Source organism: Salvia splendens, chromosome 12 (assembly GCF_004379255.2).
Source record: "Salvia splendens isolate huo1 chromosome 12, SspV2, whole genome shotgun sequence".
Classification (NCBI taxonomy): domain Eukaryota; kingdom Viridiplantae; phylum Streptophyta; class Magnoliopsida; order Lamiales; family Lamiaceae; genus Salvia; species Salvia splendens.
In genome coordinates, this window is record NC_056043.1 from 11,209,106 (window position 1) to 11,224,354 (window position 15,249).

Sequence of the window (15,249 nt, forward strand, 5' to 3'; positions counted from 1 at the left end):
GCGGAATATTTGTACTTTTAATTGGTTTTTTCAACAGCCCTAGTTGATTTTCTGTACTTGTCCCAGGCACTTTAGATTCTAAAATATGCTTCTTTTGCAACAGAGTCTAGTGAGAAGGCAACAGATAATCCTTTCTTGAACAGTGAGTCAGATGATGGAGGAAATTTTATTTAAAATTTCCTTTACCCTAGTAAAGATCTTCTACCAAATGTTTTGGTATTATGGTTCATCGAAGGGGATCATAATTATACTGAATATCTAGATACTCATCGTGGTCTCGAGTAAAAACTTAAAAAGTAAAAAACCAAAGTCTCCAATTTGTCATTACTAAAGCGGATGTGACCTACTGCCTGTCAAAGAAAAGTTACTCGTGTTAAAAGGATTTTGGAGCTGCGGACAGCTTTTGTGAACTAAGACAATATCACCTTCCATGCAGCTATCAGGATACTGCGGCCTTCTAGTGGGCAGTCCCCTAATCCTCTACGAGATCATAGCCTTTATTCTTCCAGGGTTGACAAAGGAAGAGAGAAGATTTCTGGGGCCCATAGTCCTAGGTTCCACGATTCTTTTTTATATAGGCATCACTTTCTTTTTTATACAGCAGCCCTGATGTTCTTTGTTAGTTACGCGGTAGGGGTTGTCGAGTCATTGTGGTCCATTGACCAATACTTCGAGTTTGTCCTTGTGCTCATGTTTAGTACCGGATTGTCTTTTCCAGGTAATACCTTTTTTTGTGCATCCCTTTTCCTTGACAGTAGAGACAACGAAGAGATTATAAGCTTGAAGGTGTTTCTTTATCATCTGTGTGTTTGCCACATTCTGACATCTACCCCGTTCTATTATGTCCTCGTCTGACTCCTCGAATCGAGCATAATTCACAGTTGACTCATAAAAAGCTGACAACTTGATTTCCCACATTCAGGTTCCGGTTATACAGCTGCTTATTAGACAAGTTGGGTTGGTTTCGTCTGAGCAAATGTTTTCGATATGGAGATACGTGGTGGTGGGCTCAGTGATTGCAGCAGCTGTACTCAAATGCTCTTGGCCGGGCCCCTCATGGGTCTTTATTTAGGTGGTGCGTGGACAGTTAAGCTTCTTGGCCGATGATTTTTCAGCTCACTTAACTTCACCTTAGCAAGATATCCCAGAGTTATCGATACCTCTAATTTTCCTGTGGAGTCATAGTTTGTTGTAGTGTTATTATGAGTTTAGAATTGCAGTTGTTCTTGTTCAAGAAGTTGGTTTGTATTCTAAATAATTTGCACCCAAATATTATCTTTGGAGCCTCTTTTTTAAAAGTATTGAGTACTATTTCTATAACGTTTTATTTCTGGAGGAAGAAAGAGTACTAAGAACTGCAAGATCTATCACTATAGATAAGTTGTTGAAAGTTGAAACAAATCAAATCAATTCACTTGTAAAAAATAAAGCATGTTCTTGCAATAGGCTAATAAACGAGGCGCTCCTATGGAAAAACACGAATGCTCATACAATATACACCTTCCTTGCATACAGCGTCATGCTTTAGGAACACTCTACGGAAGACTGGTTGGGTAGAAGCTCATCTCCCTTCTTGCTAGCTTCTGCAACAAGCTCCGGCTGCGGTTCTTCATCTTCATTCTTTTCTGGGCAGAAATTGAGTGGGAACTTCGTAACTCTAGGTTTATCAGCCAAGATGCTTCGTTGGACCTTATCGAGTAGAACCTTTTGAGGCGGCTCTGCCTTTAGCTGCTCATCCTCATAGTCGTTGTTGACATAGTATCTCTTACGAACGCACCAGCCACGCCTGTGGAGGAGCCGGCAGAGCCGTCGACGGTGGCAGAGGAAAGGCAGGCGGAGAGGGAGGAAGAGACTCCGCCTTAGGAGAGTAGTGTGGTTCAACCGTGGGAGGATGGAGAGTCAGAGAAGAACGCGACGACAATGAAGCTGTGGCCAAGAGAGAACATCAATCCAGAATTACACGGCTAAGTAGGCGTGTAATTTCTAGAATAGAAGTTCCTGATGATTTTAGTTTTATTTTGTGTTATGTCTTTTATTTATTTTGCTGAATATTTCGAACTATTTGCGTCGAGCGTTTTATAAGCTCCATTCGGGTTTTCTTCATTGATTCTTTCCCGAATAATTAGGTTAAGTCGAATCAACCCTAGGGTCCTTAGTCATATAAATAGGGCTTTTCATTAATTCCGTCATTCAATTAATGAAATACTCCCTCCGTCCCGGGCTACTCGCTCATTTCCTTTTCGGCTCGGAGATTAAGGAATGAGTGTATAGGAAAGTCAAAAATGACGGCTGTAGGTGAAATTTTTTACTAAAAATGGAAATAGTGCAAGTAACTTGGGACGCCCAAAAAGGAAATAAGTGCGAGTAGTGCGGGACGGAGGGAGTATCAATTTGCCCAATTATCTTGTTCAACAAGTTTCTTATCAAAAAACCTCGACTGCCGACGGAAGTCATCCGCTCCAGTCACCAATCTCCGCCGACCCGCCATTGCCGGGCGCCGGAATTAACTGTGGGAGTTTGTGAGGAGAGGAGTAGACGGTTGGGAGATTTACCCTCTTAACAGTATCCTACTCGGATAAATTCTTGGTCCTGGTAGGAGTAAGTCAACAGCAGCACAGTGACTCCAATAATATCTTCCTCTTGAATTTGGATGGGTCAGCTTGGAATACGAAACGGTAATTGCCAACGTTCACACGCCCGACAAGCATGCTTTCCAGAACTTGGTCGTATATTTTATCCTCAGCTGATCCAACATAGATGAGCTTCCACTCTAGATCTGAAACAGATGGTAACAATATCACAAGTCTGAGAAGAAAATTGACTTAATTATAAAACAAACAAATTGATCCATAGCAATCTTCCACTCTTTATCAATGGTATTAATCATCACATGAAACGATTGGAGCAATTCAGTCATAAACAGGGATTATTGATGTAAATACCACTGAATAGATTTTATAATAATTAATAATCATCAAAGGACATCTAAATGCCTCTAGATTCAGCTAAAATATTTGGCTTTTCTTCACTCTATTCAGATTTCCAACCGAATTCATCAACAAACCAGAAGAATCGACCTAATTTTGTGAATAAAGAATTTCAGAGAAAAAAGTGATAAAATTGGAAAATTGGTGTAACCGTCTTCGAGGGGAGTGGAACATTCGTATGAAATCTCGAATTGGAAAGGATCGACGAATGGAGCCGGATTGCTCAATACGGTGACGTCTTTCAAGTTGACGGCGCTCATGGTTTATCGACGGCAAGTTGAGCTTCAATCCTCGCGAATTTGGGGAAGAGACAATGATACGGAACCCTAGAAGTTGAAAAGAATACGAAAGCAAAGAAGCAAAGAAGTTGAAAATGCTATTCTGCAATATTATGAACGATATAGTGCAAAATGTCTACACTGCAAAACTACTGCAAAACTAAACAAGCTATACTGTAATATCATGAACGCTACAATGCAAAATGTCTATACTACAAAACTAAACAATCTATACTGCAATACGTCCATATTGCAGTGTAGCGTTTATATTATTGCAGTATATCGTTTATAATATTGCATAATATATTGTTGTCACGTTGTCACTTTAAAAGTGATGTCACCCTAATGCACCCCTCCTAGAATATATAATACTCCAATGAAATATGTGTATCCGCCACTAAATATGTTGATTCTAACAAATTTTTAGTATGATGTTTAGTACGACGAAAACATCATACTAAAATGACGACTGCTTCTTCCTATCATGAAAAACATCATATAGCAGTAAATTTCTTAGTATGATGAAAACATCTCAAATTCTTTCATGAAAAAAATGACTACTGCTTCTTCCTATCATAGGAATTTGTAGAATACTCTTCCAATGTTTTTGCTATTTAAAAGATCTCATGCTAAAATTATTAATTTTTTCAAGACTTTAAGAATTCCGTACACTAACGTTTCATTTTCGCACGTATTTTAGAAAAAAATGATAATAAATTGTTGAAGTGGAGATAAAGTAAAGTAAGAGAGAGAATAATATAGAAAGAGTCTTCACTACATTATTATCTCTTACTTTAACTATTTATTTTGTTTCTAGTTTATCCTAATTAAGTTGACACATTTCTATTTTTGAAAAGTTTCTCTCTTTAATTAATACACCTAACCACTTTTTCTTTCCCAATTAAATATCCAACTCTCTTTTTCTCAATTTAATACTTATACCTATATTTTCTCTCTTTAATTAAACACATTAATCAACAACACCTAAAATCTCGTGGCGATTAAAAAATATGTCATCTTATTCGGGACGGAGGGGTATCATTTTTCAAAACACATGCAAAAATGAAATATCTCGCTTAAACTGGGACGGGGGATTATCATTATCTTCTAGTGATCAAAAGGACTTAAATATTTAAAAGTTTATATTATTATCTTATAGTGATCAGGAGCATTTTTTACTAATACTTATGTGAAATTTCTTGCAAGTCTCCGCCTCTTATATAAACAAAATTTCAAATTTTAAACTAAAGATTCAATCTATAACAACAACTATTTATGTAAGAAACTTCAACTATTATTTTCTAAATTCTTATCTATAATTATATTAGTATTTTTTTTCCTTGCTAAGTACTCACAACACCATAAAGTTCGATCTCAAATATAATTACCTATATAGATTTTCTCTTGTTTAAGATCTTGGCTGAGGACGACACCCCCAAGATGACCTTTCGCACTATGGTCGTTATGAGTTTGTAGTAATGACTTGACGACCTTTCGCACTATGGTCGTTATGAGTTTGTAGTAATGACTTTCAAATTATCGAACGATAATGTAAATACGTAAATCACACAAAAAATTAGCCCAAGTCTGTTCTTGTAAAACAACGAGAATAAAATTACATTCAATACAAACATTACACTAAAAATGATAGGGGTTCCATACACAGAAAAAGATAGAACAAAATATAGAATCCTAATTCAAGCATATTTCTATCTTTTGTGCTACACTTTCTTACTTTGTCAGATGAGAATCTTCAACTTCTGACATTCAACTTTTAATTTTCATCCTTATTCATCGTATAAGGTATGACCGAAACAAAAAGAATATAAGAGCATCCGCAATGGGCCGGACGATCGCCCGCCTCATGCATCGTCCTCCCACTTTGTCACTGTAGGTGGGCGGACGGTATCTCGGACCATCGCCATGCCCGACACTTAGTCTGTGGACTTAAAGGCAGACGTGAAGGGGTTGGCAGCTGAAGCGTGCATCAAATAAATCAGATAAAATTGCGATCTATTTAGCAGATTATTTAGACAAAATCTATTCACGTAATTTTCACATGTATCATGCTCATAACTTGAATTAAAATGCTTTAGTATAATTGAAACCTAAAACATGCTTTTCTACGGAGTAGGAATAATACCTTGATGATTCTCCAAAGAATCGAAGATTGCTCGCTACTTCTCCTCGTAAAGATGTCGAGTACTAGACCACGGATCTTCTGGCTAGTTCCCGAACTGTATTCCGATATTAGTGTGGGCTGATCTCACCGGGATACTAGGACTTAAATAAAGGAGACAGAAAAACCAATCTCACGGAGAAGAGCTGAGAGAAAAATAGTCCTCTTATGCATAGAGAGGGGGACGAAAATTTTGATAGAAAATAAAGTGTATTTTTTGTCTCATTTATTCTCCTATTTATATTAAGTTCCTTTTGGAGACATGGATTTATGGAAGAATTTGGATATGGCCTCCCCCAATTAGCTTTTTACTAATTAAATTGAACTTCCAATTTAATATAAACTTATATTGGAGTATTACGAGCAGTCACTACAAAAGTAATATTGCACTGCTCATCCAAATCCGAAATTACAAGTAATCCGTGTTTCTGTGTTGCTGTTCATTTCCCGCGCTTAAGATATAAATTTTCATTAATTAATTAATGTCTGTGATGCACATAATTAATTAACATCATATTAATTCCAAAAGTGGACTTAGCATGAAACACTTATTTATTATTCATAGAGTAATCAAACTCCAACTAGCTAGGTTCCGAATAATAAAGTCTTGCTTCACGCTCCTCTTGAGGATATTATCAAACGAGACTCATCTATCGCACGATTCAACATAATAGCAATCCTAGCACCGCTAGATATTAATCACCACTACCCAATATATCAGGATAATTGGGTTGCGAAAAACCAACACCATTTGATAAGTCAAAGTAGTGCATAATCAACACCGTATGCTCCATGCTATCGTACATTGATTAAGAAGTAAACATTTATCAAGATGACAACCACGGGTTTTGCATGTTTTTAAGGACTAGATTTGACTCGTTTTAAATGTGAATCATGCAAATTTGTTCTTAAATTGCATATGTTATACATTTGGTATTTTTGAGATAAATGATAGAAAAAGATAGAAAAAGGTGCAAAAAGGCCCACGTGCAGCAGCCTCTGTTCGAGCCCATTCTGCCAGCAGGTTTGAAGTCCAATCAGTGCTTACTACATGCCATTCCCTTCGTCTTCGAAAGATCTTTGCGTGGATACCTTGCACGTCTCAATCGGAGTTCTGTGGAGAAAGTTATGACTATTCTACGAACATCGTGCAGTGCAGTCAAAGCTGACGGAAATTAGGCGAAAATTCAATTAATAAAATAAATTGTTGCCCAAATCTCTCCCATTTATTGTAGAGCACGAAAATTATCAAAAATAAACCTTTTACCTACCTATAAATACCTCTTAACCTAATTCATAATCCCTAATTCATAACCCTGATCTTAGAGCATCCAATCCTTTTCCATCTCTACACCTTCTTCCATTCCATCTCAAAGCCTCCAATCCTTCCCCCTCTACACATTCTTCCATTCCATCTTCCACACATAATTCATCCATCTTCCATTGGAGCGGAGGTTTGCAGATCTAGGCAAGAGAAGACCGAAGATTGAAGATTCAACATTGGGTTTTATCAATTTCTTTCATGTCTAGTACTTTTATGTTTGTTTTTACTACTTGTCTATGAGTAGTTAAACATCCTTTGTAGATTTTTTGGTGAAAACTATTATGAACATGTTTTGATTTATTGAATTGAACCTTTTCCTAGCTATTGTGATTGTTTTGCTTGTTCTTGTGCTTTTATTCTTCTTTTGTCCAACCAACTTTAGAACTATGTCCGTTTAACTAGATTAACCGAGAGATAGCTAGTTTTACGTGGTAAAAGGAACGAGTACAACACATAGGTTTATCTGCACTCGAGAGAGGGGACCCTTTGTGAGGACTCGAGTCTTAGGAACTTAAGGAGTTAGAATCTAATCTATTGGAAGGAGACATTGATAGTTAGAGTCTAATCTATTAGATATGTGCACTCGAGATAGGGCTTATCCTATAATCGTGACTTTCCTACTAATCCTAGAGAAACATAAAGGTAAAGGTTCTGTGAGATTAATCATCACTAGGTCGTAGTAGTTGGATCCTAAAACTCTACATTCTTTAGCCTGCTTTTGATTTTGTTTTTATACTTGTTTATTTATGTCTAGTTTATAAAACCAAAACTCAAAACTCCGTGTCTCTAAATAGTATATGACACTTAGTATATGATAGCCAGTTTCAATCTTATTCCATGTGTTCGATATCCCAGTACTAACCTTTAGCTATACTTTAGTGCTAATAAATAATGCATCACAAGACATAATCTTTCAGTCGATAGCATAAAGACTCGTCTCGCTGTTAGATCCGTTCAGTGCTCTACCACACCAATGCCATCTTATTTCTGTAAGGCTTAGAAATAATCGGACTGACAATGAAACCTTTCTCGATAGGTAGTCTAGGCCTATCTAGGTTGTGAAATTCTCTTTTTTCTTTGTTCAGAACTGACCATGTTACCTTAAAGTGGATGCCGCCTACAACCGGTCTACTAAAACAAAGACTTAGACTTTGTTACGTTGCTTATACATTCAAATATGCAATAAACATCCATTAAATGTAAAATATAACAACATTACGACAAAAATAATCTGTTTTATTCCTTGGAAAATAAAATAAGAGTTTTTACAATATTCAATCACTCGAAAGATGATTTCTAGTATACAAACTCTAATAGGATGATCATCGTCCGACCTATTGTCCGCCCATTGCAGGTGTCCGGACGACAGGTCGAATGATTCGGATTGTTTATTACCTATATATACCCCTATATTGTTTTTACATTCATTCTCACAACCTTCACTCCAATCTCTTCCCTCATCTCATTTTCTCTCTCATTAGTAATTTGAAGATGAATCCCGGTGGTTCCTCAAACCTAAATTAATGTACTCCCTTCGTTCCAAGGTAGTTGAGTTGTATTCCTTTTTTGGTTGTCCCAAAGTAGTTGAGTCATTTCCTTTTTTGGCAAAAACATAATCTTCTAACATACTTTACTCTCTCTTCATCTCTCATAATTTATTCTTTCTCTTACTTTACTATCTCCACTTTAACATTTAGCATATTAATTTCCTAAATCACGTGCCCAATAAGAAATGCCCTAACTACCTTGGGATGGATGTACTATATTTTCCTGTTTTATTATATTCGAAAATAAAAAAAGATACTCTCTCCTTCCCAACTAACTTGGCACAAAACTTTTGGACACGGAGATTAAGAAATTATGTTGAATAGATAAAATGAAAGTATAATAAAATAGGAAAGAGAAAAAAAGTAGGAGAGATAAAGAGAGTAAAGTAGATGATGAAATAAAGTACTCTCTCCGTCCCAAGGAAGATGACCCCCTTCTTGGGACGGCACCAGATTTTATGTATGCTAATTTTAAAATGTTTAAAAAGGGAGAGAGAAAGTTGTTGGGTGTTTAAAAATAGAAGAGATGAATAAAGTAAGAGAGATAAAATGTGTTATATTTTTAAAAGTATGAGAGATGCAAAAGTAAGAGAGAGAAAAAGTTTTTGAGTGTTTAAAAGTAGGAGAGATGGATAAAGTAAGAAAGAAAAAAGATAATTGAGTATTTTAAATATTTTCTAAATAAGAAATGAGTCATCTTGATTGGGACGGACGAAAAATGAAAGTGAGTCATCTTCGGTGGGACAGAGGAAGTTAGAGTAATTGGATGTTTTATTTTTTGTTAAAAATGTCAATGACTCAACTTTATTGGGACATCGCAAAAAGGAATACGACTCAACTTAGTTGAGACAGAAAGAGTACAAAATAATTTTTAAAAAGATAGGGTGGGGCATATTCTGCCCCATTGCAAGTGAATGGTTAGGAATATAAAATGGTCACGGGAGGGACTATAAATTGATATAGGTTGGATTATAGGTATTGATGCCATAAGGCTTCACGATCCAACCCCTAGTAGTTAGAGTAATGTATATCTAATACTGCTTATTTGTATAGATTTAGAAATAAATACTGATGTCATTCTTGATTTATTAGATGAGAGTCTTCAGCTTTTGACATTCAACTTTTAATTTTCATCGTTATTCATCTTATAAGCTAAAGCTAAAGCTATGATCGATATATACTGAAATCTCAAAGTTATTTATATAGATTTAGAAATAAATACTTATTGAGACGTCACTCTTGATTTATCCAGCATAGAATTATTTGCATCCTAGTGATAAAAAAGTAATCAGCTATTGAATGTATTAATTTTAAAAGATAGAGGGTCGATTGAAGTTGGGTTATATAATGAAGGACAATCTGACTTTGGATCCTCAAATGGCGCATGCTGCTCTATCAAGCCAGCAAATTGAAAATTATGTATAGTGTACTAGACCACATAGCCCGTTCAGGGGGCCATGCAACACCACGCCACGCCTGTCGACATATTAGGCCAACCCAATCTAATCGAGCAATGACGATACCGAAAATCAGGTTCGGGCCAGAGCGGACTGCCACATTTTGCCGCAGCATCAATCTTCTATCCCTCCTTAATGCCCCTGCATAGGTTATAGACTCACGCAACTGAGCCCGGCAACTTTCAAATTTTGTTTTTTTTTATTTATAAACAACCTTACACTTCTTGTTTTCGATGTGGTAGGAATTTCCTACCAATTTAGGCTTTAGTTTTTTAGTCCCATTAAATTTTGTAATTGGGTCGACATAGGTCAATGATCTTACCAGTCCCATTAAATTTTGTGGTAAAAATTTCTATGACGAGTTTGGTATAGGTTATAACTTGTCATACTATTTTGTAGTGGAGTGTTATATTGATAACTTAATATTTAATTGCTAACTACAATTAAATAATAGCCATTAGATATTTAAATCAAAGGTCTAGATCATCAGCCCTGGAATGTCAATACGATCAACAAAAAACGTCAATAAGGGTATTAAAGTCAATTTACAACAAATTAGTTGTAACTAACTTTTGAAAAATATCTCATAACTTTAAAATGCATATAACTTTCTCGATTTAAATTATTTTTTTGCACAACATATATCAAATTAAAGATAATTTCATAAGGATTCTAACGAGATCTCACTTGCATATGTTCCGATGTCAAAATTTGAAAAAAATATCAAAAATTTTCAATTTTTTCGTATAGCAGCAAATGTCAACATGATATATAAAATATGTCAATATAATACATGTAGAATGTCAATATAAACAATGTATTAACATTCTCAAAGCATTGCGTTGACATTCTCAAAGTATTGTGTTGATATTTTCGAAACATTATATTGACATTCTCAAAACAATGTAGTTTTTTTTATCTTTTTTGATTTAATTAATAAAAACAAAAATTACACGTGTAAAATTGTAGACCACAAGTTTTCTAAAATCATATGGTCTTAAATTAGTTGTAGTTAACAATTAAATGATGAGTTAACAATTGATCACTCCCCCTATTTTGTATATCTTAAATCACACCTACATTAAGTCTATTTCACTTATTCTTTTTTTAAAAAAATCTATACCTTTATTTTATTCTGTATCAATTACTTTTATATTATTTGAATTTATGTTACCATTTATTATGTCTATTTCACTTATTTTTATTTCTTTTGAATTTACACTTAATTTAAATTTATTCACTATTTCTTACACCATACAGTAATTATATTTCACTGATTTTTATTTTTTTGAATCTACATATAACTTACACTTATTCTTTTTTTTTTGAATTTATAATTTTATTTACTATGTACTGTCACTTATTTTTATATTATTTGAATTTAAACTTATATTAAGTCAATTTCACTTATTATTATTTCTTTTGAATATATACCATAGTTTGACTTTTTGAATTCTATTTCACTGATTTCTTTTCATTTGAACATTCCATACACTCCCTCCAGCTCCGTACCATAAAAATAAGGACATTTTTCCATTTTGGGACGTCCCATAAAAATATTCTCTTCTATCTTTAGTAACTTCCCTCTCTCTAATAACATGTGTCTCATTCTCCACCAACTCTTCTCACTCATATTTAATTATAAAATTAAATATAAAAGTATGACTCACACTTCACTAACTTTTTTTCAATCCAAATGTCAACACAAATTTATGTTGACATATTCATGTAATTGTGTTGACATTTTTAGTACAGTATGTTGATTAGTTAACAAATAGCTTATTAATTTATTTACTCTCGCCGTCCCATAGTAGATGACATACTTGGAGAATAACATGGGGTCTGGAAGATGTTGTTTTGTGTGTTATGTGGAGAGAGAAAATAATATATTTATATCAATGTGAGAGAGAGCTTTTTCCAAAAAAGAACATGTGACTTCTTTTATGGAATAAACTAAAAAGGAAAATATAACAGTTATTATGAGATGGAGACGGGGGGCGGAGGCACGGTAGGGGAGGGGGGCCTTTGGGCCCCTTAGCCATGTGAACATTCCAAATATTCCCTCCGTCCCCCAAAAAAATAAGGACATTCTCCATTTTGGAATGTCCCATAAAAATATCTCATTATATTTTTGGTAACTTCCTTCTCTCTAATAAGATGATCCACATTCTCCATTAACAATACTATAATTACTTTTTCTTTCTATCTCTCTTACTTTACTAATTGTGCATTAAATCTTGTGTCTTTTCAAATGTTCATATTTTATGGGACAGAGAGAGTATAATATATGTATGAAATATAACAAATACGAAATGCTAGTGCAATTGGTTTGAAATCCGGTCTCTTAACCACGAGGTACCGTTCTTGAACCACCCTGGAGCATTTTCTTATATATTGGAATCTGTTTCTTTTATTTTGGAATCATTTATAGTATTTGATTAAATTTATAACATAAGTAATTTTGTATAAATAATTTTAATTTATGGTTATAATAACATTGGTAATTTTATTTTAAAGTTATGCACGTAGTTCATTTGTGGCTTTTTTTATTTTCTAAAATTAGTAATTTTTGTTAGTTTTTTCATATTGCTTTATGTTTTATGGATCTTCTCACATTAATAACTTTTATTTATTTTTTTTCACAAGTAATTTTGTACACAAATTATTTTCATTTATAATTATAAAAGAATGATTTTTATAATTTAAGAATATAACTTTGATTCCATAAATATTTATATTATATGATATTAATATCAATTTTAATGTGATGCTCTTTATTATAAAAAATTGACTCAACTTATTTTTAACACAAGTATACCTGAAAGTGTACGAGGCTAATGTAGCAAACAGTAAGCAAGAGTAGCGTATCCACAAAGACAATGAGTGTTAGCCAACGTACAACGAACCAACCTCAACTACTATCTAGATGAATCGGAAAGTTTTGGTTTCTAAATCTACTTGAAAACAAAGTATAAACAATAATTAAAACAAATACAAACAACTTAGACAAATAAAAGCAAGAGAAAGGTAACAGATGTAGATCAAGAACTGGGAAGGTAGAATCCTACATGATCGATAACAACTATCATATGCTCAACTAATTTCCAAACTAAGCCAACAAAGGAGGGTCTCAAGGGTTATTAGGCTATCACTGAAGTGTCCTTCCTAGAACTAAGGTAACAACTCTTAAAAGCTCCTAAAATACTTAGTTTCATTCAAAGGCTCAAATCTTCCGATTATATTGGCAAAGACGTCAACTTCTCTTCCTTCAAATTAAACTACACATCTCCCAAGTATTGTAGTAAAATCCACATACATTTAAAGGTGATCAGCCAAATAAATATATAAGCACAAGAGAATTCGAAATAGCCACATGAGCCAAGGCATAGAAAAATGAAATCAATTAAACATAAAAATCATTGTATCTCCCCCGTAGAACTCTACGGAGGGTTTAACTACTCATGTTCATCACAAAAGTCAAAGAAATATTCAAAAACATTGTTTGAACAAAAATAAAACTAAAATATGAACTCCTAGAATTAGATTGGGCGGATTGGAGGCCTCGTCTTCAATCTTGCGATGAATACTCGTCCTCTGCTCGTTCTTCTCTTCTTCCTAGGTTAAAAACTGGTATTTTTGGGGTAGGAGTGTAGAATGTGCTGGGAGGCGTTCCCTAGGCATATATATACTTACAATTGACTTTAGGCCCGAAATAAGCTGTCGGTCGAACTTGGCTGGTCGCCAGGTTCGTTGGGCGTCGAACCTGGCGAGTCGCCAGCAGCCTAGGGCGTTTTTCCCGTGTTTTACTGGTGGGTCGCCAGCTATGTCACTGCTCCGCACAATCTTTGTAAAACGGTCATAACATCCCAAACTTTTTGACCCTTTATATATTGATTTGAAATTTCGATTAAGAAACTTTTGTTTATATGTGGTTAAGTGAATTGCGTGAAATAATTGTCATGGGTGATGTGAAATGAAGTGATTGATATTTTTACTTTTTCCAATGTGGGGAAATAATTATTAGGATCATGCATTTATATCTTTCGAGCCAAGTCATCAGAATGTTCTGCCCTTTTTAATTATTGGAATAGTATTTCATTTCTTGGATTTAGTTAATTGCTTTGGGATATTTATTTATCCAAATTAAATCCAACCCAAATGATCCCTAAATTGTAATACATAAAATTCGAACTCTAGTCTAATACCTTTGGGAGTTTCGAAAATCCCCTAATTAAAATAGGAGGATGAATAATTTTTCTTTGATTTAATTGGTGCCTTGTTGACTTCTTTCTTTGAATTAAATCCAATTAAATCATGCCACATTTTATTTCTTCACCCAAATTAAATAAAGAGTGGAAATAATCCCTTGGCAATTTAAGCCTAATATTTTCGGCCCCTTTCACAAATTTTTGGAGGATAATTTATTGTTTCCTATTTTGTGGACTCCCTTTTTATTCAGTTAAATACCATTCTAATACCTATGTTCAATTAATTGGGAATGTGAATATTTTCTTTTATTCTTCATCTATTGCCACACGCCCCCTATTCCTTATTTTTCCTTGTGGGAATTTATTTACTTGTTATCTATTTTATGGGAGCCTTTTTCCTATAAAGAAATTACCAAATTTAAATCCTATTCTAGTTAATTGAGGATTTAAATAATTCCCTTGTGCAATTTCCCTTATATATTCGGCCCCTACCTCATATTTCCTACTTGGAGATTTAATTTATTTTGTTCCCTTGTTTATGGAATATTCATTGTTTTTATTTCCTAAATTGCGGATTTATTTCTCTCCAAGTAAATATCAAATAATTCCTTATTTAAATTCAGCCATAATTTTCGAAAATTAAGCCTTGTATAATTGTGGAATTTTTATTTATTAGCCTATATTTTATTCCTCCACAATTAATTAATTAATTCATTCATGGACTTAAACCTAGACTATAAATACCACCAAAATAAACCCTAGCCACCATTTCCCTCACAATTTTCGTCCACCCTCTCCCTCTCTCCCTTTCACACGTTTTTTTCCCTCCTCTCCACTCTTTCTCTCCAAAAATCCTCCATCCAATCCTTGTTCTTGCATCCATTGAAGTTTATTTTCAAGAATCTCCGACGAATCGCATCGTTTCTTGGTTCTACCGATTCGTTTTGTCAAAGAAGGTATATTGGCTTCACTTTTCCTCATTCTTTTCATTTGAACCATGTTCTTGAATCCTACATGCATGTAGTGGGTGTAGGAATCGTAGATCGCAAATTTAATTGGGGGAAAAGTGAGTTTGCTTGGAAACTTTGCTAAATATGCGTTTTCAATTGATTTGTGTGAAGTTTGATTTGAATCTTTGGTGAATGATGTAAGTTTATGTGCAAACATGTTTAAGAGAGTCTTATCAAGCATGATTGTGTGTTATAAGCATGAGAATTGGTGTTTGGATGATTGAGAAGGAAACCCTAATTTAGAAATTGTGTGTCTGTT

The 15,249-nt window shown here is 34.3% G+C and overlaps 2 pseudogenes; one reads left to right on the plus strand and one right to left on the minus strand.

The window, feature by feature from the left end:
• The first annotated feature begins 430 nt into the window (after positions 1–430).
• Positions 431–1,107, plus strand: LOC121758590 (annotated as a pseudogene).
• Positions 1,108–1,524: 417 nt separating this feature from the next.
• LOC121758453 lies at positions 1,525–3,247 on the minus strand (annotated as a pseudogene).
• Positions 3,248–15,249: the final 12,002 nt, after the last annotated feature.